This window comes from Schistocerca gregaria, chromosome X (assembly GCF_023897955.1).
Source record: "Schistocerca gregaria isolate iqSchGreg1 chromosome X, iqSchGreg1.2, whole genome shotgun sequence".
NCBI classification, from domain to species: domain Eukaryota; kingdom Metazoa; phylum Arthropoda; class Insecta; order Orthoptera; family Acrididae; genus Schistocerca; species Schistocerca gregaria.
In genome coordinates this window covers 168,699,363-168,723,507 of record NC_064931.1, presented here as the reverse complement: position 1 = coordinate 168,723,507, position 24,145 = coordinate 168,699,363, and the positions used below count along the sequence as shown (strand labels likewise).

Genomic DNA, 24,145 nt, shown 5'->3' with positions numbered 1-24,145 from the left:
TTCTGGAATGCAAAAGGGGGTGGGGGCCTCTCAGAGATTATCTTCAAAAGGGTAAGACAGTAACTGGTAAATATTACACAGGTCTTTTGGATCAAATGGAGGAAAAAAATACGTGAGTGGATGCCTCTGTTAAAAAAAATCAGGAGGTTGTACTTACCCATAAAGATTTCTTGGTACTGGTAAAAGTGAAATATTTCAAATGCATATTCAGCAGAACTAGTGACTGATAGTTTCCCATTATGGTATAAGGAACACCTTAACTGCATCGTACATTGCTGAGGAAGGATTTGCGACACCCTGTCACAATTCAGATTGTCACATTTCTTTTTTGTCCTTTATCAGTTACAGGTATTTTCACACCCATTTACAGAAGAAGCACTTCTAACTTGTTACTTCTATTTTTTCCCATAGCTGTTTTTGACTGGTTATTGCAAGTACTTTCTCCGCAACAGAGCAGGTACCATCTGACTTTCACCTTTCCCGCACCTAATGAAAATTTTAGCTAGAAAGCTTTTGACTTTGATGGAACGTGCCTTCCGTGTGGAATGCTGTCGAGATGATGAAGGTTATGTTGTCTGTGATTACCTTCTAAAGTTTGTTTTGTGGCAGTAATGTGTCTCACTAGGTAGTGCCGAGACGTGAATTGCGTGGTAAAGTTCGGATCCACACAGTGTTTTCAACTTACACGCCGTTATTCGAACTAAGTGGCACTTACTTCTTTCTTAAAAATGTTACGACGTTGGCCAAGATCGTAAGGCAGGCATGAAGGAGAATTTGCTTTGTCCTCGCGTATCTCTGACGCAGACCTGTGATGCTCCTGTTAGCAGCTTAGCAGTTATCGCTCCTTGAGTTTATAACGTCTTTCACTAGCTCCGAAATTACATTCTCTTAGACCAGAGCTTACATTAAAAGCAGGACGGATTCTATTACTGTTTTGTGTGTCTGCATCATACGGTGCTTGACGTTTTCAGTGACTTAACAACGCTGTCCGCCATGATCACTTAAATCAGCCATCAGCATCACGATTACTTTATTGCACATATTATGCTTTCTGTTTACGACAGAGTAGCATTACCAGAAATCTATGTTGCAGAGGAAGTTAACCAACCGTTTGCTCTTCGGTGTCCCAAGTTTGAAGTTGACCGAAAGCAAAGTATGATAAATATCGTGAATTTTTTTACGGTTCTTATTTACTAACAGTATGTTTTATGTATGGATCCAAAGGCACTGTAAGTTTCTTAAAGGGAGGAAATTTCCTGCATAGGGTGTCCTATTTCGGAATAGACACCTTAGTTATTTAGCAGTTAGCCAATTTTGCCTCCTTGCGCGTTAAAGAGCTACATGAAAATAAAAATTGAATAAATTCTATTCTACTGCACATAACAGTGTGGAGGAAAAGTAACATGTGGTGGTTTCCGTAATAATAGTTTTTGCACAATCATAGTAAGGGCAGGTACAACTTTCGCAGATGTGAAATCCATACATAAAATGGGAAAAAGTGCAACCCTTATGCGCATTTTGTGATTGCACCATCATACGTAACACATAACCTAAATTAGCGTGGCTAGTGAAGTGGAAACACGTGTGTCTCGGTCAGCGTGTAAAAATGAGGGGGCACGTCAACTAATTTAGCATAAAAATTACTTCCTTTAAGAACACTTTAATTTATTATTCAGAACATCAAGTAAATCTACCACACACACATATTAGATGAATTCGTGGTGCCTGTTTGTGTGTCCGAAAGAACAGACACCAAACGGGGTCCTCAGCTGAGATACATTACAAGTAAATTGAAGGTGGAGGAGGGAGAGAATGGAAAGGAATGGGGAAGGATTACCGATGTAATCTATACCGGGACAATACACGGAATCAGCGGCGACGAGTGAAAATGTGTACTGGACTGGGATTTGAACCCGGGATCTCCTGCTTAATAGGCAGTTGCATTAATCATCGCACCACCCGGGACACAGTGTTATCAGAACTATGTTGACTACCTCGGCACACCTCACGGCCATCCACATTCCCACGGAGCACCACCTATGCACAGTCCCTGTCCATATCCTCCATGCTCATTACTCTGAGATTCCCGCACGATGTTCATATAACTGTTTCGCCTAAATTGACAATGGATCTACCTTCTTCAGTGCGGAAGCACAAGTACGTGGGAATCTCGGAGTAGCTGCCATGCAGGAAATGGACAGAAACTGAAGTTAGGCGGCGCTCGGTGGGTCTGCCGAGAGGCATGCCGAGGTAGACCATACGATCACACTGTCCATGCGATCACACTGTCCATGCGATCACACTGTCTCGCGGATGGCGCAATGGTTAACACACGTGCTCAATAAGCAGGAGATCCCGGGTTCGAATCAAGGTCTGGTACACATTTTCACTCGTCGCCGCTGATTCCGCGTAATGTCCCAATGCAGCTGACATCAGTAATCACTACCACTTCCTTTCCTTTCTCCCTCTCCCGCCCCCTCCACCTTCAATTTACATAAAATCTAGCACATGTTTGATCTTGGATGAAGCTGGTAGAGGGAGGAGGAAGGGTGAAACCCTTCCGTCCACCTCGAGGTCTTCGAGGCGAATTATTCCTTCAGCTGGACGAGGATCACGAAAATAATTTGATTATTGAGTTTCTCCCGGCGTATTTGATAATCAAAATATCCATTGTTAGTGCTCTTGAACAGGTAGCAGCTCGACTTCCGCCTGAATCCGCTGAGGAAATACGTCGTGAAACTTGTCGTGCGTTGACGAAATCCAAGTCGATGAAGTCAAATATCACCAGTAAAGAGAGGGCGGCCATTCCTGATCTGAGGGAGAACTCTGAAATTTTCTTACCGGCTGACAAAGCAATGCTACAGTTCTTGTTCCTATAGGGACTACACTGATAAGATGCAGAGCCTGCTAAATGACGATTCCTACCGGAAGATCAGCGTTGACCTTACAAAGAAGGTGGAGAACAAGAGGAGGTCGCTTCTCAAGGACGCAGTTTTACCGGAGGGTGACGCTAAGAAATTGTTACCCCAAGGTCCGGTACCGCCTAGACTATATGGACTTCCGAAGGTTCACAAAAGGGGGATACCATTACGCCCCAATGTCAGCAACATCGGGGCACCTACATATTTGTTGGCCAAATACCTGACGGGAATATTACGTCCTTATGTGGGTAAATGCCCTCATCACATCCGTAATTCCGTGGATTTTGTTAAACGCCTTGATAGCTTCAGGTTGGATGAGTCAGATATCATGGTGAGTTTTGACGTCGTGTCCTTGTTTACGAGGGTACCCCTGCGAGAGTCACTAGAATTGATTAGTCAGAAGTTTGAAGAGAAGACCACTGAACTTTTCAGACATGTCTTGACTTCCACGTATTTTCTTTTTAATGGAGAATACTACGAACAAACGGAGGGAGTCGCCATGGGTAGCCCACTCTCACCGGTGGTAGCGAATTTGTACATGGAGAACTTCGAGGAGGAAGCCCTGTCGTCATCCGAATGGAAACCTACTTGCTTTTTCCGTTACGTTGACGACACGTTCGTCATCTGGCCACATGGTATGGATAAACTCCTTGACTTCCTTACACATCTAAACTCCATACACCCCAACATCAAATTCACTATGGAGACTGAAACGGAGGGTAAAATACCTTTCCTTGATGTCTTGGTCAAGAGAAGGGCTGACGGCACCCTAGATCATGGGGTGTATCGGAAGACAACGCACACTGATCTGTATTTGCACGCAGACAGCTGCCACCACCCTTCACAGAGGAATGGGGTACTTAAAACTCTAGTACATAGGGCGCGCACTATCTCTGACGCAGAGAGTCTTCCCCAGGAAATGGAACATCTGAGAACTGTATTTCGAAAAAAATGGGTAATCAGAGTGGCAGATTCAACGTGCTCTTCGTCCAACCACTACAGCACAACCTGTGGAGATGGATGAAATCACGAGGGAAGAGGTGGGCACTGCGTTTATTCCATGGACAGGCGCACTCTCGGGGAAAATCGCCCGCATTTTGAAGAAACACCGGGTCGGAACTGTGTTTTGTGCTCCGAATAAAACCCGTGCACTGGTGGGGAGCGCCAAAGATGACCTCGGTTTGAGGAAGGCCGGCGTGTACCAGATTCCGTGTCAATGTGGCAACTCGTATATTGGTCAGACGATGCGTACCGTCGAGGATCGATGCCGTGAACACCAGAGGCACACTCGACTGATGTATCCGACCAAGTCGGCGGTCGCTGAACATTGTTTGTCGGAAAATCACGCTATGGAGTATGAACGCACGAGGATTCTGGTACAGACGTCGAGGTACTGGGACAGCGTTGTTAGAGAGGCCATCGAAATTTGCACCAATGACGACCTCATAAACCGTGACTGTGGCTATAATCTTAGCAAGGCTTGGGAACCAGCGGTTGGGTTAATCAAGAGTAAATCGAGCAAACGTATAGTTGTGACGACCACGGCGGACAAAGCCATCACACCGACGTCATCTCAGACGCCGTCGCCATCTGTTCCACCGCGCGACCGTGGCGCGGGGCGCGGACGGCGGAAGGAGCGCGCCGCGGGCGGAGGGTATTTAAATCGGCCGCCGCCGCGACCGAACCCAGTTCCCTCTGAGCAGCCATAGCGTACGGATCTCAGTGCCGGCACGTTCACAGGAGCTCAGTCCGTCAGTTCACCTGATGATGGTGACATGTATGATCGCCGAAATATTGTGCTCGTTGGACACTGTAGACCAGCTGTACACCCGTGGATATTTTTATTATGAAAATAATTAGTTGTGGCCTTCTTGGGAAAAAAGGACCACAAAATTTGCAGGTCCTGGATTGTTCAAGTTAAAGGAAATCTTAAGGTTGTCACGCAGTGCTATCTCAGCTTCCTAAATAGTTGCTAGTAGCAGTTTTCTTGGCGAGTATATAAGGGCATGCAGGTATAGAAGCATGCACAATTGTTAATTTGTATGCACCACCAGAGTAGTGGTAGCCGAGACAGCGAGTACACATAAGAACAACACAATTAGGAGTATCTAAAGCAGATGAATGGGTTGGCCGACGAAATATCGTGTAGGAAAATGGAATCAACAATTCGGCTGAATGCCCGACAGTATAGCATTAATTAATCACGTCGAGAAAACGCGTGAGATTCTAAAACTGCGAAGAGCATTATCTGGAAGGAATACAAGCTCAAAGGCAGTTTCTCACCCGTTAGGACTAAAGTCGGCAACTGCGACAGGTTCTGCTCTAGTCCTACCTCTAGATGGAGGTCTCTGAGAGTGACGGTGGACCTAGCAAACGTTACAAAGGTCTTTCTGTAGCATGAGCGACAGCCTGTATAAACACGTTTTGGCCTTTTCGCATCAACGTTCCTTTCCACACGGTATTTATTTTACATTTAATAATGTGTCAATTATCTGCTGCTGGTCAGGGCATCTTTCACTCCCAAAGCATTATTTCATTTTCCAGTACAATCATACAATAAAAAAGGAATAGGCAGCACTATTTCTGGACATATGGTAACGTCGGTCTGCCAAAAAGTTGCCAGGCCCTGGCACAAAAACCAGGCAGTATGTTTCCCTTCGGTTTTTATCTTTCCTCGTAGGAGGCTTCATAAAAGATTCCAGGGCGCTAATCGTGCCTTCAAATCGCCATCTTGGGCCTTTTTTCCATTCGGCCTGCCATTTCATGTAGCATGATGAAAGTTGATTACTAAATACACGCTTGAACTGTTTCCGCTTTGCCTTCTAGAACAGCCCTCTTTACAAGGACACAAATTAAAATGCACAACAGGCCATTCAGTTCCATAACCTATGTAAAAGTTCCACACATCAAAAGTTCGATTCTAAATTTATAGCTGTTAGATTACAGCTTCATAAAGGAAATACATTTAGGGTTGACACAAGATCTTGGTAAGATTACAAAAGCAAGCAGCTTTCTCTAGACACAGAGGAATGTAAAGTTCCACATTTCACAAAACGTAAAAAAGTAAAATACTTGCCTTCTCATTAAATTTTTTTATTTGTCACATCTATTACAATCTGTCTACACCTGCAATTTTTACTCTGTACAGCTCCCTCTAGTACCATGGAGGTTATTCTATGCCCTGATATCTTAACACACATTCTGTCATCCTGACACTTCTTCTTGTCGTTGTTTCCGTATGTTCTTCACCGATTCTTTGGAAAACCACCTCATTTCTTACGTTATCAGTCTACCTGATTTTCAACAATCCTATGTAAGCACCAGATTTCAAACGCTTTAATTCTCTTCTGTTCCGGTTTTCCCATTGTCCATGATTCACTGCTAATCACATACTGTGTTCCAAACATATGCTTTAGAATGTTCTTCTGTACGTTAAGGCCTATGTTTGATACCAGTAGACGTTCTTGGCCAGGAATGCCCTCTCTGACTGAGCCAGTCTGCTATTTATGACCACCTTGCTCCATCCGTCGTGGGTTATTTTGCTCCTAAAGTAGCAGAATTCCTTAACTTCGTCTACTTCCTGATCACCAAATTTGATAAGTTTCTCTCTCTTCTCCTTTCTGCTGCTTCTCACTACTTTTTTTTCTTTTTCCACATTTACTTTCAGTCCATATTCTGTACTCCAGACTGTCCACTCCATTCAACGGATCCCGTAATTCTGCCTCACTCTCACTGGAGGTGGCAATATCACTATCGAATCTTACCATTGACATCCTTTCACTCCGAATTTTAATCCCGCTCTCGAACTTTATTTTATTTTCGTCATTGGTTCTTCGATGTGCAGACTGATCAGCGGGGACGGAAGACTGCATCCCTGCCTTGCACCATTTTTAATCCGAACATTTCGTTCTTGGTCTTCAAATGGTTCAAATAGCTCTGAGCACTATGGGACTTAACATCTGAGGTCATCAGTCCCCTAGAACTTAGAACTACTTAAACCTAACTAACCTAAGGACATTACATACATCTATGCCCGAGGCAGGATTCGAACCTGCTACCGTAGCGGTCGCGCGTTTCCAGGCTGAAGCGCCTAGAACCGCTCGGTCACACTGGTCGGCTCTTGGTCTTCCACTCTTATTGTTCACTCTCGGTTTTTCTACAGATTGTATGTTGCCAGTCTTCCCCTATAGCTTACTCCTATTTCTATTAGAATTTCGTAGAACCTGCACTGTTTTACATTGCCAAACGTTTTTTTTCTAATTCGACAAATCTTATGAACATATCATAATTTTTCTTCAGTCACACTTCCATTATCAGGCGCAACTCCCTGGTACCTTTACCTTACGTAAGTCAAATTAATCGTCATCTAACAGATAATCAAATTTCTTCTCTATTTTTGCGTATATTATTCTTGTCAGCAGTTGGATGCCAGAGCTGTCAAGCTGATTGCGCGTTAACTGGCGCACTCATCTGCCCATGCTGTCTTCGGAATAGTGTGAAAGATATTTTTCCGAAAGTCTGGTGGTACTGTGGTAAGGTCGACATTCACAGAGATTCTACACGCGAACTGGAACAGTCGTTTGGCTGCTTCTTCGAGTTGAACGCACTAGGGCTTAAGTCAGGGGAGTACAGTAGGTGGCATAGCACTTAGCAGCCCCATCAGTCAAACAAATCAGTAACAGCTTGCACTGTACGTGCTTGAGCATTGTCCTGCAAAATGATGGTCAGGTCCTGCAAAAAGTGTCAGCACTTCTGTCTCTAAGCTAAGGTTATGTTCCATAAATGAACAGCTTAGAGACAGAAGTGATGACACTTTTTGTCGAACCTGACCATCCTTTTGCAGGACAATGCTCAAGCACGTACAGTGCAAGCTGTTACTGATTTGTTTGACTGATGGGGATGCTAAGTGCTATGCCACCTACTGCACTCCCCTGAATTAAGCCCTCGTGCGTTCAACTCGATTTATTAACCGAAGGAAACACTTCACGGCATTCGCTTCAGAACTGCTACAAATTCGTCGGACAATAGACCGCGTCCCTCGAACTGCCAACACAGCTGGCACTGCTGAGAGTATCCTACGACATCCACATCGCTGGCAACGGGTTATACACAATGCTGGTGACTACTTTGAATGTCAGTAAAACTTTGAAATACGTATCTATCTTGTACGCCGACCGCGATGTTCTCGCGGTTCTAGGCGCTCAGTCCGGAGCCGCGCGACTGGTACGGTCGCAGGTTCGAATCCTTCCTCGGGCATGGATGTGTGTGATGTCCTTAGGTTAGTCAGGTTTAAGTAGTTCTAAGTTCTAGGGGACTGATGACCTAAGATGTTAAGTCCCATAGTGCTCAGAGCCATTTGAACCATCTATTTTGTACGAGCTGTAAATAAATAGTTGCCACTATTAATGTTCCAACCCTCGTATTTTATTCGTGGTCTCCTTTGTGGATGAGGTACAGTGTGCTAAAATTCTCCCAATAAACTGATGTCGAACACTCGCCTTCTTGCTACTGACCTTACGTTTGCGTTCCATTTCAGATCGCTCGGCAATGTTACGTCTAGGTATTTAACCGATGTGACTGTGTCAACCAGCATATCGCTAGTACTGTATTCGAACATTACAGGATTGTTCGTCATACTCATTTGCATGAGCTTATATTTTACTACGTTTAGAGAAAACTGCCGTTCATAATTGCTATAACGCATCATTCATGGCAGGAAAGGGAGAAAGAAATCTTAATATCCAAACGTTTGTAGGAATTGCAGCACACAGAAAGAAAGACCCGATTGAAAACAGCCTCAGAGTACGTGTAGAACAGTGTATCACCAATAAGGAGTTAACACGGAAGAGAGGCGTACACATGGGTAAACAGTGTCATCTCGGGTGACCAGAAAGGTCTGTGTTAAACGGTCAGTCATTTAACGGCCATCAAACGAGACTGATACGCGAAAGAAACTGGACAAGGCTGCAGTATCGGTATGGCTTAGTTCGAGTGTGGCAAAATGACCAGACTCCGAGAAATGAGTTTCTCTTATCGTGACATTTCTTCTCGTACACGGCATGCAGCTACGTCAGTAATGCTTGTGTGGAACGGAACATGTACATCTTCGTCCGGTATTGCCAAGACGATGGGGCGCTGCAAGGATTTTAGACAAGTCTGTGAAGACGACTCGAAGCCATCTGCAGCACGTTGGATTGTGATAAGCCGAAACACTACACTAGTCTGGTCACAATAAGCGTGTGAAGTCGGTCGCTTTCGCCCTAAGTTGCGGAATCTGTTGCTTTTAGACGGATCCCGATTTATCTTTTCCTGCAGTGATAGTTCTGTACGTGTTACATGGGATACTGTCCTTTCGTCAAGGAGCACCACGTGCCATATTTATTGGCGACAAGCGAGGTAACATTTGACGAGAATTCTACAAGCATTCTTCAAAATTTCACAGGTACCACTGATTCATTGAAAGAAAAAGCTTCGGATTACGTATTTCAAAAAAAAGAAAAGTGTAACCTAAAAAATTTGTCAAACAGTTCAGATACGTATCAAAATTACATTTGCAGGTGAAGATAATTTCGAGGGGAAACTCTTCCGACTATCACATGACTTAATCGCAACGCGAACCTTTTTCGTTGTATCTTTGTCTATATTTGGGCTCTCTTCGCATCTTTTGATCTGTTGAAGATAATGAACAACCAACCTTAGTTTAATACCCCAAAAAACTTTGACTCTTAGCAGTCCTACTGACAGAACTGATTTCATTCTTTGTCCTGACTGTTGCGCAGTATTTCGTTCTCATCTTTCCGCGTGGTCACGTCTCGAGAAATTATTTAAATCCATTTCCTATGAAATGTCATGATAGAACTTCGGTATTCTTAGTGACCTCACACCCATCTTTAACACGTATGATATTCGATTCTTAAACGATTTTCCAACACATTTTTTAAAGAAACACACCGCCATTTGATTGTTTTATTGTTTACTAAAATACAACGCAGGTTTCGGCCTTTTATGCTATTTTCAAGTATTTCAAATGGCTCTAAGCACTATGGGACTTAACATCTGAGGACGTAGAACTACTTAAACCTAACTAACCTAAGGACATCACACATATCCATGCCCGAGGCAGGATTCGAGCCTGCGACCGTAGCAGCAGCGCGGTTCCGGACTGAAGCACCTAGAACCCATCGGTCACGGCAGCCGGCTTCAAATATTTGATTCTATGTCTTTAACACATATTGCAGAACACTTAACATGTTGTTAAGCTCACAGATGGCCATAAATTAAGAAAAATATTGGCTGCCTACGAAATGCCAGACAATCACCATTTTGCAACAGGTGAATAAATAATTGTGGGCGCACGTCATATTTAATAATTACGTTTTAAGGACATGTGCTCATCTTTTATTTACCAACATAAGCCTGTTTTTATTAAATATGATGTGCTCCCATTTTAAAGTAAATGGTGTATGACTGTTGATCAGCAAAATCAAAACCTTCTAACATATATATCTTTCGTTACACTAGCTCAATTAGTCAAGGATGACGAATAAAATCGGTCGTGATCTGTTTAAAGTAGTCATTCGTGGTCCGACTTAGAAAGGGAATGAAAAGCTAAATCTGGGTGGCGGGACGGGAATGAGAATCGCGGTACTCAAGGTCGCGAGTGACGTACTTCCTCCACTGCTCTACTTCCCGGCTCCAGCTTCGGCATTGGTAGTCGCTTTAGATGGCAAATGCTGTTACATGAGGAACTGGTGTTACTGAAACCGTCGGCGACTGAAATATTATGGGCCCATACCGACAGTGTTCAGTTCCAAATACATTCAGTCTGCAACTATCCTTAAAGCCAGTCAGTATTTCCTGGTTGACTCGGTTAGGTCTTACTTTTGTTTGTTATAAAGTGTACTTCTTTCAGTTTTAGTACCATTAACGGTCTGTTCGTTTTCTTTATTATATTTTAAGTTACCTCACCATGTTTACAGACAACTCAGAAGCCCCTAGTAAAAATTGTAATAGGTCAATTAGTTGCTTGGTGTCGTGAGAACTTGCAGGAGAAAGTGCAGTTTAACAGTTGCTATAAATACTGATGTTGTTGAACGACTAAGATAGATGCCTAAGCGCACGCAGCGCCCAAAGGTTTTCGTGATGTTTTGTTAACTGTTCCAGATTTTCCGCCATGGAGACCGCACACCAACGGACACTTATCCAGAGGATCCTTACAATGACGATAAGTACTGGCCCGAAGGCTGGGGTGCCCTGACAAATGTAAGTACAAACAAACACTGTTTTACGTATGTGACATGCGTATCTCATCAGTGAGCTACTACACTTACGAACCTGTACGCCGGCCACGTGTAGCGCCCCGGGAGCGTGCAGAAGTGCCGCAACACTACGTTACATGGGCTCGAATAATGTCTGAAGTCGTTCTGGAGGGAACTGACACCATGAGTCCTGCAGGGCTCTCCATAAATCCCTAAGAGTACGAGGGGCTGGAGGTCTCTTCTGAAAAGCACGTTGCAAGCCATCCCAGATATGCTCGATAATGTTCACGTGTGGAGGGTTTGGTGGCCAGAGAAAGTGTTTAAACTCAGAAGAGTATTCCTGGAGCCAATCTGTAGCAACTCAGGACGTGTGGGGTGTCGCATTGTCCTGCTGGAATTGCCCAAGTCCGTCGGAATGCGCAATCGACATGAATGGATGCAGGTGATCAGACAGGATGCTTACGTATGTGTCACCTGTCAGAATCGTATCTAGACTTATCAGGGGTCCCATATCACACCAACTGCACATGCCCACAGCATTACAGAGCCTCCATCAGCTTGAATAGTCTCATGCGAGCATGCACGGTCCATGGATTTGTGATATTTTCTCCATACCCGTACACGTCATCCGCTCGATACAATATGAAGCGAGACTCATCTGACTAGCCAACATGTTTCCAGTCATCAGCTGTCCAATGTCCGTGTTGAGGGGCCCAGCCGAGGCATAAAGCTTTGTGTTGTACAGACAGCAAGGGTACACGAGTGGGCCTTCGGCTCCGAAAGTCCATACCGATGATGTTTCGTTAAATGGTTCGCACCCTTACACTTGTTGATGGCCCAGCATTGAAATATGCAGCAATGTACGGTAGGGTTGCACTTCTGTCACGTTGAACGGTTCTCTTCAGTCGTCGTTGGTCCTGTTCCTGCATGTTCCTCTTCCGGCCGCTGCGATGTCGGAGATATGATGTTTTACCGGATTCCTCATATTCACGGTATACTCGTGAAATGGTCGTACGGCAAAATCCCCACTTCATTGCTACCTCGGAGATGCTGTGTCCTATCGCTCGTGCGCCGACTGTAACACAACGTTCAAACTCACTCAGATCTTGATAACCTGCCCTTGCAACAGCAGTAACCGATCTAACAACTGCGCCAGGCACTTATTGTCTTATATAGGCGTTGCCGACCGCTGCGCCATATTGTACATGATCAGATATATCTGTATTTGAATACGCATGCCTATATCAGTTTCTTTGACTCTTCAGTGTGTATTCAAACGCCTTCTTATATTGTATAATGTTACAGATTGCAGACTCTCATTATTCACTGCAAATGACCCACGACTTTCTGGTCGGATCAGCTGAGAAAATATAGCTAAGTTAACGGTATCCGAATCTACATATATACTCTACAAGCTATTTTACACCATGTGGCGGGTTGTATCTCTGGTATCCGCATCATTTCACAATTTCCTGCCCCCATTTTCAAACTGTACGTGTGATGTAAGTGTCGGTTAACCTCTGTATGGGCTCCAATTTCTCTGATTTTCTTGTTTTGGATGTTTCACAAGACGTACTTCGGACAAAGCAAAACGTGCCCCTCTCCTTCTTGGAACGTACACTCTCGAAATATCAACAGTGAACCTCCTCATGAGGTCCAACGCATCTCTTGTAGCGCCTGCCACTGGAATTTATTGAGCATCTCCATATCGTTCTTGCGCTTACTAAACTAGCCTGTGATGAAACGCACCGCTCTTCTTTGTATCTTCTCCATCTCTTCTATTAATCCAACGCGGTAAGAATAATAGACTTCGAATAATACTCATCAGTCGGCCCAACAGTTGATCTGTGTAATATTATTTAACCAGTTCTTGGTGTTTCAGGTCAGACCTTAGTAAAGAACATTTCAGCATAGCAATATAATGTATTTTTCCGTTACTGTTTGTTAAAAAAGTTTCATATTTACGAACAAAGAACGTGAACTGTTTTTCTTGTTAGCATTATTTCGCCTAGATGTCGTAATTGCACAATAACTGTTATAGACCTCGTAGACGATAGTGTGCTAGTGTTCAAGCACACCTTGCAGTTGTAATATGTGCAAAAGATGTTCACCATCATGCTGTTTTTTCCACAGCTATTATCTTTTATTCACAAAAAAAGTATATTTCTTAACCCAGGTACACACAAAACATCTCAAACGGAAATCTCTGTGCAGTCCATCTGCTATCCTAGTGTGCTAATTCCGCCATGATCCAACACCATCGTTCCACGACTCCACAATTACCTAATAGTTTGCCCTTGCTTTTCTTAATAATGAAACCTCTGGAAACCAGAGACGCTGTATCGCTCATGTGTTTTGCATGCAGTGATACCTGATGTGACAATATTCCGAATAAAGATGTAAATTTCATTAGTTTTGCTTTCAAAGACGCTTATAATATTACTTAAAATCCGTCTTGATTGCATTTTTTTTAAATTTATTTATTATTCATATGAACGGTTTCGGTTCATTCAGAACCATCTTCAGATCTGATATTTCAGTGTGACGCAGCATGTGAAATTTGCTGAATTTGGACGGGTTACTCCTGTAACTGAAATATCAGCTCTGAAGATAGTTCTGAATCAACCGAAACCGGTCATATGAATAAAAAAATTTGCAATCAAAATGGATTTTAAGTAATATTATAAAATCACTGATTGCTGTTATCCCATCAGACACTATGTCTGTTTTTGCAAAATTTCAAAGCTGCACCGAATGGTAACATACCTAACTCCTTGTGACTACGAAACATTTCATTCAGTCTGTAAACCTTTCAAGTTTGTTTCTCAAAGGGTAGGGAAACTGCACCCATTCAGTGGAAATTGTTCCCCATTTGAAATCAGTAGTGTCGGTCCCGACTAGCCGAAATGTAACCGAATTGAGAACAGACCGGCCCATTTATCCTGTGTAGAGAATAGTCCCAACATGGGGAACCGAAACTGCTGTTCGCAGTAGCGACAGCCACTAACCCAAGGGTGCAGCCAGGAACTGATGTTACACATTTGTTGTAAAATTATTTAGGGTTTATGACTGCATAATAATGTATGGCAACTAAAACTACCAAAAATGAAGAGTGAATATTGGGGTTTAAAATCCTGTCATGGCTAAAAGGAAAACTATAGCCATAATTTATCCCGAGGGAATTCAGCCTACTGTGTGTTTAAATGAATGCATTCTCTTGGGTAAAATATTCCTGATGTAACATAGTTCCCTATTCGGATCTACAGCCGGGGACTACCCAGGATGATGTCGTCATCAGGAAAAACAGACCTGGCTGCGTATCCGAGCGTAGAATGTTAGTTCCCTTAATCGAGAAGATTGGTTAAAAAATTTAAAAATGGGAACGGATAGGTTGAAGCTATAGTGGAAATTAGTGAAATTTGGTGGTGGGAGGAACAGAATTTCTGGTCACATGAATACAAGGTTATAAATACAAAATCAAATAAGGATGATGCAGTAGTAGGTTTAATAATCAATTATAAAATTGGAATGCAAGTAAGCTACTATGAACAGCATAGTGAACGTATTATTGTAGCCAAGGGAGACACAAAGCTCACACCCACAACAGTAGTACAAGTTAATATTGAACTAGCACCGCAGATAATGAAGAGATTGAAGAAATGCATGATGAAATAAAAAAAAAATATTAAAATAGTGTAGCACTCCGTCTTCAGGCCACAAGCGGCCTAACGGGCCATCCGACCGCCGGTCATCCTCAGAGGAGGATGCGGATAGGAGGGGCGTGGGGTCAGCACACCACTCTCCCGGTCGTTATGATGGTATTCTTGACCGAAGCCGCTACTGTTCGGTTGAGTAGCTCCTCAATTGGCATCACGAGGGAGAGTGCACCCCGAAAAATGGCAACAGCGCATGGCCGCTGGATGGTCACCCCATCCAAGTGCCGGCCACGCCCAACAGCGCTTAACATCGGTGATCTCATGGGAACCAGTGTATCCACTGCGGCAAAACCGTTGCCACCAAGTAGTGTAGGGAGACGATAATTTGGGATGGGGTTTGTAATTAAATATTACGAAAAGGAAGAAAAGGAGTAATTGTAGGTGAATACGGACAGACGGAAAGGAATAAAAAAGGACGTGCCGCCTGGTAGAGCTTCTCGCAGAGCATAATTTAATCAACTCTAACACTTGTCTTAAGAATCGTGAAAGGAGGTTGTATACGTGGAAAAGACCTGGAGACACCGGTAGGTTTCACATTGGCTATATAATGGTAAGACACAAGTTTCGAAACGAGATTTTAAACTGTAACAAATTTTCAGGGGCAGATGAGGACCCTGACCACAATTGGTTGTTTATGAACTGTAGATTAAAACTGAAGGAACTGGAATAATGTAGGAAATTAAGGAGATGGGACCTGGGTAAGCTGAAAGAACCAGAGGTTGTTCAGAGTTTCAGAGGACGCATTAGGCAGCAACTACTAGGATGGGGAGGGGGGGGGGGGGGAAGGAATACAGTAGAAGACAAATGGGTAGCATTGAGAGAGGAAATAATGAAAGCAGTAGAGAATCGAAGAGGTAAAAAGACAGGGTCTACTAGAAATACTTGAATAACGTAAGAGATATTGAGTTTAGTTGGTGAAAGGAGGAAATACGAAAATACAGCAAATGAAGTAGAAATATGAGATAGACAGGATGCGCAAAATGGCTAAGCAGGAATGGCTAGAGGACAAATGTAAGGAGTTAGAAGCATGTAATCACTAGGCGAAAGACAGATACCGCTTACAGGAAAAGAAAACAAAAGCAGCTGTATGATTATCAATAACTCAGTTTGAAAACCATTCATAAGCAAAGAAGGGAAAGCTGGAAGGTGCAAGGAGTGTAATAGAAGGACTGTGCAAAGTAGATGAACTTGAAGGAAGTATTACGGAAATGGAAGAGGATGAAGATGAGGAGGAAGATATCATACTACGGAAGAATTTGACAGAAGTCTGAAAGACGTACGTCGAAAGAACGCCCCGGGAGTAGAAGACATTCCGTCAAAACTACTGATAGCCTTGGGAGAGAGGTGACAAATCTCTTCCATCTGGTGAGCAATATGTAGGAGACAGTCGAAATACCTTCATATTTCAAGAATAACAATAGTTCCAATGTCAAAGAAAGCAGATGTTGACAGATGTGAATATTACCGAACTATCAGATCAAGAGACGAGCAGTAAGCAGATTCAGAATGATCTATGTGGAGGTAGCTATTCAGACAGGAAGAAGTTTGCACACGATAGAGCAGCATGGACAGCTGCATCAACCCAATCTGATGACTGAAGACCACACCACCACCACCACCAACAACAACAACAACAACAACAACGGCGTCAGAAATGCAGCACAAGCTCGGATAGCACGAGGATGCGGAAGAAAATCGCCCATATTGATCTCAAATGAACTGTCCTAGCATTTGCCTTAATCGATTTACGGAAACTACCAGAAAACCTCAGTCTGGATTGACCATACTCAGGATTGACCAACGGGCCTTTGAACGTCCCTCCTCCCCAATGAGAGCCCATTGCCTTAATTTCTGATCCGTCTCGTTACTAATACAGGCTGCATTCATTAGGATGACTGGTTGTAACGTGTCGTTGCAGCTGTGGGTCCCATTTGTCTTCTGATTCAGTAATTGGATGACAGGATCAAGGAAGAGGGAGGTCAAGTAATTATTACCAAAAACGTTTGGGTTTAATGATCGTTGGTTGACGTCATCAAGTTCACTGGGCATTGTCTGCATCAAGGTCAAACTGATTACTGTACTGTAAAAACTACGAGCTGGGTTTACTGAAAGTACGAGGGGCGTTCAATAAGTGACGCAATGCATTTTTTCTGAAAGTAGGTTGTTTTTATTCAGGATTCCATTCTACCATATTATTGACCTTTCTTTTGGCTACGAAAACCTATTTTTCAACATTATCTCCGTTCAATGCAATGGCCTTACGCCACCTCACTTGGAGGGCCTGTATGCCCGCATAGTATCACTCTACTGATCGACGTCGGAGCCAACGTCTTCGGCATCAATAGCCTCTCCATCATCCACGTACTGCTTCCCGCGGAGTGCATCCTTCACTGCGGCAAGTAGATGGAAGGCTTAAGATCTGGCCAGCAGGGCAGGTAAGGAAGAACAATCCAATGAAGTTTTGTGACCACCTCTCGGGTGCACAGACTTGGCTGAGACCTTGCATCGTCATGGAGAAGGAAAAATTCGTTCGCATTTTCGTGGCGACGAACACGCTGAAGTCGTTTCTTCATTTTCCTGAGGGTAGCACAATACACGTTGGAAATGATTATTTCACCTTGAGGGAAGGCATCAAACAGAACAACCGCTTCATAGTACCAGAAGTCCGTCGCCATGAGTTTACCAGCTTACGGTGCAGCTTTGAACTTTTTATTCGGGGAAGAAGTGATGTGGAGCCACTGCATGGATTGCCCTTTCGTTTTCTGTTCTACTTGATGAACCCACATTTCATCAACGGTGACGATATTCGACAAAAATTATCACGATCAGCCTCGTAACGCGCAACCAATTCCGCACAAATGCCCCCCCCCCCCTTTTTGCTCTTTATGGGCTTCTAGTAGGCAGCAAGCAACCCAGCGGGCTCACACCTTTGAGTACCCCAACTAGTGGACGAGTGTGTCAGCACTACCAGCAGAGACGTTCAGTTGTGGAGCGAGGTGTTTGATAGTGATCCATCGATCAGCTAGAATGTTTCCACACATTCCAACATTGCAGTAATCGCAGCTGTGTGAGGCTGGCCGGCACGTGGGAGATCTGAGTGACCTTGTTTGATCAGTGACGACAGACATCTCGTCCAACGGCTCAACGTGTTTTTTTCTTAGTGCTATGTCTCTGCAGACATTCTGCAAGCCCCTATGAATATCTCCGATGCTCTAGTTTTATGCCAAAAGAAATTTAGTGTCAGCTCCCTGCTTGGAACGCACGCCCGTTTCAGACGCCACTTTGAAATCAACGTACAGTTTCGTCACCTATCGGAATTTCATGAAACTATAAGGACTGAAGCAGGAATGTTCCACAATGTCCATCAACAGATTCTACTTATTTTCAACCGAAACTGGCCGAGTAAAAATGCGTTGCATTACTTATTGAACTACCGTCGTATATAAAGTGTAAAAGCCATAAATATGACTGTGACGATACGGGGAAAAGTTAAAAACAACAAAGATGATGCACAGCGGAAAAAATCCCTTTTAATGGGTGCAAAATGATTATGACCTTTGAAATGATTCCACGCGGAGGGGGTCATGACATCAGTGTACTACAACGGTGACCAAATAGGAGATTTTCTGGGATCCACTAACAATGTCGTCGATAAGCTCCACGCTTTGCTCCGAATGCAGGCTTGTCGGCACTAGCGAGGCAGGACGCCCCCATTAACTGACGTATCGCACAGCATGAGCGTTTCATATGACCTGGTCGACAACGAAAACCGGAAATGGCTTTTCAAGACCACTGCAAATTAAGCCTGTTTCACACGATCGATTTTGTGTTCGAAATCGACTATTCGTAGTGGACGTGCATCACACGCCAGCCTGTCAATGATCTGTTGACTGTTCCTAGTGTAACGTTCTAAACTCCTGAGTTTACTGAAGACTGCGCAAGCGCAGAGCTATAGGATCCTGTTGCCGTCTGCTAATACCAGAATTCGTCACCAATACTCGCCGTGCCCACTCATGGTATAGTAATGGCTTCGGTGCTACTGACATTAATCTTTATTTTATTGTTATCCTTCTGTTTACAAAGGTTGCACGAGGACTTGATTATTTTGTTCTACCATGAAACCAAATACTTGAAAGAAGGTATTGCAATACCTGGCGAATAAATAACAGCTGAAATTGATGGTAAATGTTTACAAAGAAAATTGCTTCAACAGTGGATTGGCTTGGGTTGTTTGGGAGAAAGACCAAACAGAGAGGTCATCGGTCTCATCGGATTAGGGAAGGACGGGGAAGGAAATCGGCCGTGCCCTTTCAAAGGAACCATGCCGGTATTTGCCTGGAGCGATTTAGGGAAATCACAGAAAACCTAAATCAGGATGGCCGGACGCGGGATTGAACCGTCGTCCTCGCGAATGCGAGTCCAGTGTGCTAACCACAGCGCCACCTCGCTCGGTCAACAGTGGAATAGTTATTTCTGGTGAAGGGAAAATTAATTTGGGATGTTATTTGGGACTTGCAAAGTAAACAATGCTCAGAGTATAAACTGAAAAGGGACAATACACTGTCTTCTAAACATTGATTAATTATATTCGTTACCTGAGGTCTACACTGTCCAGTCACATTGTGATCAACTGTCAAAAGCCTGAATAACCACATTGTGCAGAGCGAGGCGTGCCCGAGGAGAGTATATGAGATTCTGGAAACTACAGACAGGGATACAAGCTAAGGCGGCTCAAGAGCCGTGGCCAGCTGCGCTGGGTTACTCGGTTTAGGACCATTGGTGCAAACATACCCATCTAGGTAGTCCCACAAATTCTCGATTGAGTTTAGATCCGGGGAGTTTGGTGGCCAGAGGAATACGTTGAATTGGTGCTCTTCGAACCACGCACGTGTACTACGACTTGTGTGACACGTTTCAATGGCCTGTTCGTAGATGCCATCGTACTGAAGAAACAGCAAACTGCCTCCGAGAATAACGAGTTCACTCAGGGAATGCCACGAAAACATCCACTAGACCATAACGCTCCCTCCTGATTGCTAGATGTTTCCTTTCATGCCGTACACACCAACGACCATCTATCCGACGGAGCATAAAACCGTAATTCATCTTAAAAGGCCACTTGTCGCCAACCAGTGAACGTCCACATGCGGTATTGTCGTGCAAATTCCAGCCTTCTTCGCCGATGAACAGCAGCCATCATGAGTGCGTGAACCAGGCACATGCTCTCTCTCTCTCTCTCTCTCTCTCTCTCTCTCTCTCTCTCTCTCTCTCTCTGTGTGTGTGTGTGTGTGTGTGTGTGTGTGTGTGTGTGTGTGTGTGTGCGCGCGCGGCCCCGCGGGGGCGCTCGTGCGTGCAGCGACGTTCGCCGAACGGTCGTTGAGGAGACTATTGGCAGCCCCTTGGTTCATCTGGGCTGTCAGTTGATCACAGTCGCTCAACAGATGCACGCCTTTTCGCCCGTACACATCTCCGCAGCCATCATTCAACCCTGTCATATACGGCCCGTGGTGAACCACAGTTGCCTCGGCGACAGTTTTTGAAAGCTGGATAGCGCCATTTTGCTACGCACAATATACTTTAACCACGGCGGCACGCGAATAGTTTACAAACCTAGCCGATTCGCAAATGCTTCCACCGTTGGCCCGAAGGCAGTGGTCATGCCCTTCTGGACGTCATAAAAATGTTTGTTTTCGCATTACATCGACTGCCCTGTTTTCCGCGTCCTCAGACGCTGTGTGTGTATCCTCCACTGCCAGTGCTGCCACTTGCCGTCTGTGCTTGTTTATTCCATTTTGACGTGAAGCATAGGCGGTGGTCACATTAATGTAACTGGACCGTGTATTAGTGGACATCTGTATGGCGACACTTACAACGAGATTTCTGAATGTCCGTGGAGGAACGGCAGCTCATTCTTCCTTAAGAGCCGAAACCAAAGAACGTAATGACATGGGGCCGTAGGGTCTGCAGAGACGTCGACGTCTAATACATCCCATTGGGTTCAAGAATGTTACTGTCGCAAAGTATTGTCTCACAGATGCTGTTTCAAAGCAAGGTGCATTGTCATGCCCAATACAATCAATCAGTGTCTCCGAACTGTTCATCTACTGTATGCATTACAAAATGCTGTAAAATGTGTTCTTATCCTTCTGCATTTAGATTTTTCTTAAATGCAGCAAGGGGACCACACCTTTACCACGAGAAGCACTCTGATACCATAATATTAACTCCTCCCCACTTTGCTGTTGCCACTAGAGATGATGCCAGGTAATGTTTGGAGTAATTCGCCAAACCAAAACACTTCCATCTGGTTGCTACAGCGTATAGCGTGATTCATCACACCAAGCCATTCGTTTCCAGTCATCCTCTGTCTACTAGCGTCGCTCTTTATACCACCTCTAGAATCGCTTACCATCGACTACAGAAACGTGTGGCTTATGTGGCGCTACCCTGTCATTGTACGCCATTCTTTTTAACTCCATAAACATTGTGTTAGCTGGACCACCGGTAGCACGTAGGTATACTACTGGCCATTAAAATTGATACACCACTAAGATGACGTGCAACAGACGCGAAATTTAACCGACAGAAAGGAGATGCTGTGATATGCAAATGATTAGCTTTTCAGAGCATTCACACAAGGTTGGCACCGGTGGCGACACCTTCAACGTGCTGACATGTCGAAAGTTTCCAACCGATTTCTCATACACAAACAGCAGTTGACCGGCGTTGTCTGGTGAAACGTTGTTGTGATGCCTCGTGTAAGGACGAGAAATGCGTACCATCATGTTTCCGACTTTGATAAAGGTCGGATTGTAGCCTATCGCGATGAAATTGCTTCTCGCATTGGTCGAGATCCAACGACTGTTAGCAGAATATGGAATCGGTAGGTTTAGGAGGGTAATACGGAACGCCGTGCTGGATCCCAACGGCCTCGTATCACTAGCAGTCGAGATGACAGGCACCTTATCCGCATGGCTGTAACGGGCGTACAGCCACGTCTCGATCCCAGAGTCAACAGATGGGGACGGTTGCAAGACAACAACCATCTGCACGAACAGTTCGACGACGTTTGCAGCAGCATGGACTATCAGCTCGGAGACCATGGCTGCGGTTACCCTTGACACTGCATCACAGACAGGAGCGTCTGCGATGGTGTATTCAACAACGAATCTGGGTGCACGAATGGCAAAACGGTATTTTTTCGGATGAATCCAGGTTCCGTTTATAGCATCATGATGGTCGCATCCGTGTTTGGCGACATCGCGGTGAACGCACATTGGAAGCGTGTATTCGTCATCGCCATACTGGCGTATCATCCGGCGTGATGGTATGGGGTGACAATGGTTACACGTCTCTGTCACCTATTGTTCGCACTGACAGTACTTTGAACAGTGGACGTTACATTTCCGATGTGTTACGACCCATGGCTCTACCCTTCATTCGATCCGTGCGAAACCCCACATTTCAGCAGGATAATGCACGACCGCATGTTGCAGGTCCTGTACTGGCCTTTCTGGATATAGAAAATGTTCGACTGCTGCCCTGGCCAGCACATTCGCCAAATCTCTCACCAATTGAAAACGTCTGGTCAATGGTGGCCGACCAACTGGCTCGTCACAATACGCCAGTCACTACTCTTGATGAACTGTGGTATCGTGTTGAAGCTGCATGGGTAGCTGTGCCTGTACACGCCATCCAAGCTTTGTTTGACTCAATGGCCAGGCGTATCAAGGCCGTTATTACGGCCAGAGGTGGTTGTTCTGGGTACAGATTTCTCAGGATCTATGCACCCAAATTGCGTGAAAATGTAATCACTTGTCAGTTCTAGTATAATATATTTGTACAATGAATACCCGTTTATCATCTGCATTTCTTCTTGGTGTAGCAGTTTTAATGGCCAGTAGTCTGCTTGTGAGTTTGTCCTTCCGCTGATTTCATGTGTTCTTTTACAGCATCCCTCCGCAATGCCCAACGGTGGGTCCCTGCCTGGCAGTACATGTGATCTACCTGATCATGGTTTAGCTGTGGCTGTTTCTTCGTGTTTCCACTTCAGTCGACGTGAGTGGCTTTAGATGGGTTGAAATGTCCTTGATGGATACGTTACTCTGCTGATATCTATGACCAGACTACGTTAGAAGTTACTGAACTCTCGTGAGCGACTCATTCAGCTGTTACTGCTTCCCTGTTCACACCACAACCCTATCTGCCTCCTTTTACACTCGTGTTTCCACATCTCGTGACGTCTAGTGTTAGATTCTGCATCACAGAGGGGTGTCTGGAAACTTCAGTTAGTTTGTGTATCTTCTTGAACAAATCAAAATTTATGTTTGGTCGTCACTTCCCCTGTTCATTCAGCTCCCCCATAACGTGTCGTCCAATTAACACGTGGCACGCTCCTGGCATGTGACAAATGTTTAGACAGGGATCAAGTAGCACATACACAGATGAAGTACTACATCGCCCTGATGGGTGCTGCCTGTAACAATAGCCGAATTTGTGTCACATTGTGGTGCAATCACACCTCCAAATGATTTGTACTGAAGCTAAGCACATTGTCAGACATTTTATTCCCATGGGTAGAGTGTCACAGTCCAACAGTTTCATTACTGTGTTTATATGTAGGTCACCTCCAACTCTACAAGAAGTTAAAGAAATATTCAAGTCACTCAAGACTCGTAGAGCACGAGGAGAAGACGGCATCAACGCTGAAATCTGGAAGTTGCAAGACCCAGAACTCACCAGAGACATCCACAGGATCTTGGAAGATATATGGGAGACCATGAAAATTCCTGACGACAGGAAAACTGCCCTGATACACCCACTACACGAAAAAGGTACTAAGACTGACCCGAACAACTACAGAGGAATATCCCTACTACCGGTAACATACAAGATCCTCTCTAAAGCTCTACTAAATAGACTAGAATGCCAGACCGACCACTTGATTGGGGAATACCAAGCAGGCTTCCATAAAGGGCGCTCTTGTGCGGAAGAAATGTGGAACCTGAAAATGATTTTACAACACAAACAGAACCTGATCATTACCTTTGTCGACTTTAGAAAGGCGTACGACTCTATCGACGGGAAAACCCTGTTCAAAATTTTAGCTGAATACAAAATAGACAACAAAACACGGACTATCATAGAGCAAACCTTGACCAACACGACCTCCAAAGTAAAGTTCTGTGGTGAACTGTCAGAGCCCTTTGAAATTCGCACAGGTGTCCGACAAGACGATGGCTTCTCACCT

At 44.5% G+C, this 24,145-nt stretch overlaps 1 protein-coding gene across 1 annotated transcript in view; it reads left to right on the top strand.

Moving 5' to 3' along the window:
• Positions 1-24,145, top strand: part of LOC126298982 (lysosomal acid phosphatase-like) — a 725,001-nt gene that overhangs the window by 27,010 nt on the left and 673,846 nt on the right. Inside the window, exon 2 of the mRNA XM_049990605.1 lies at positions 11,085-11,183. The gene's annotated coding sequence lies outside the window, so the exon portion shown is untranslated. The remainder of the gene's footprint in view (positions 1-11,084; positions 11,184-24,145) is intronic.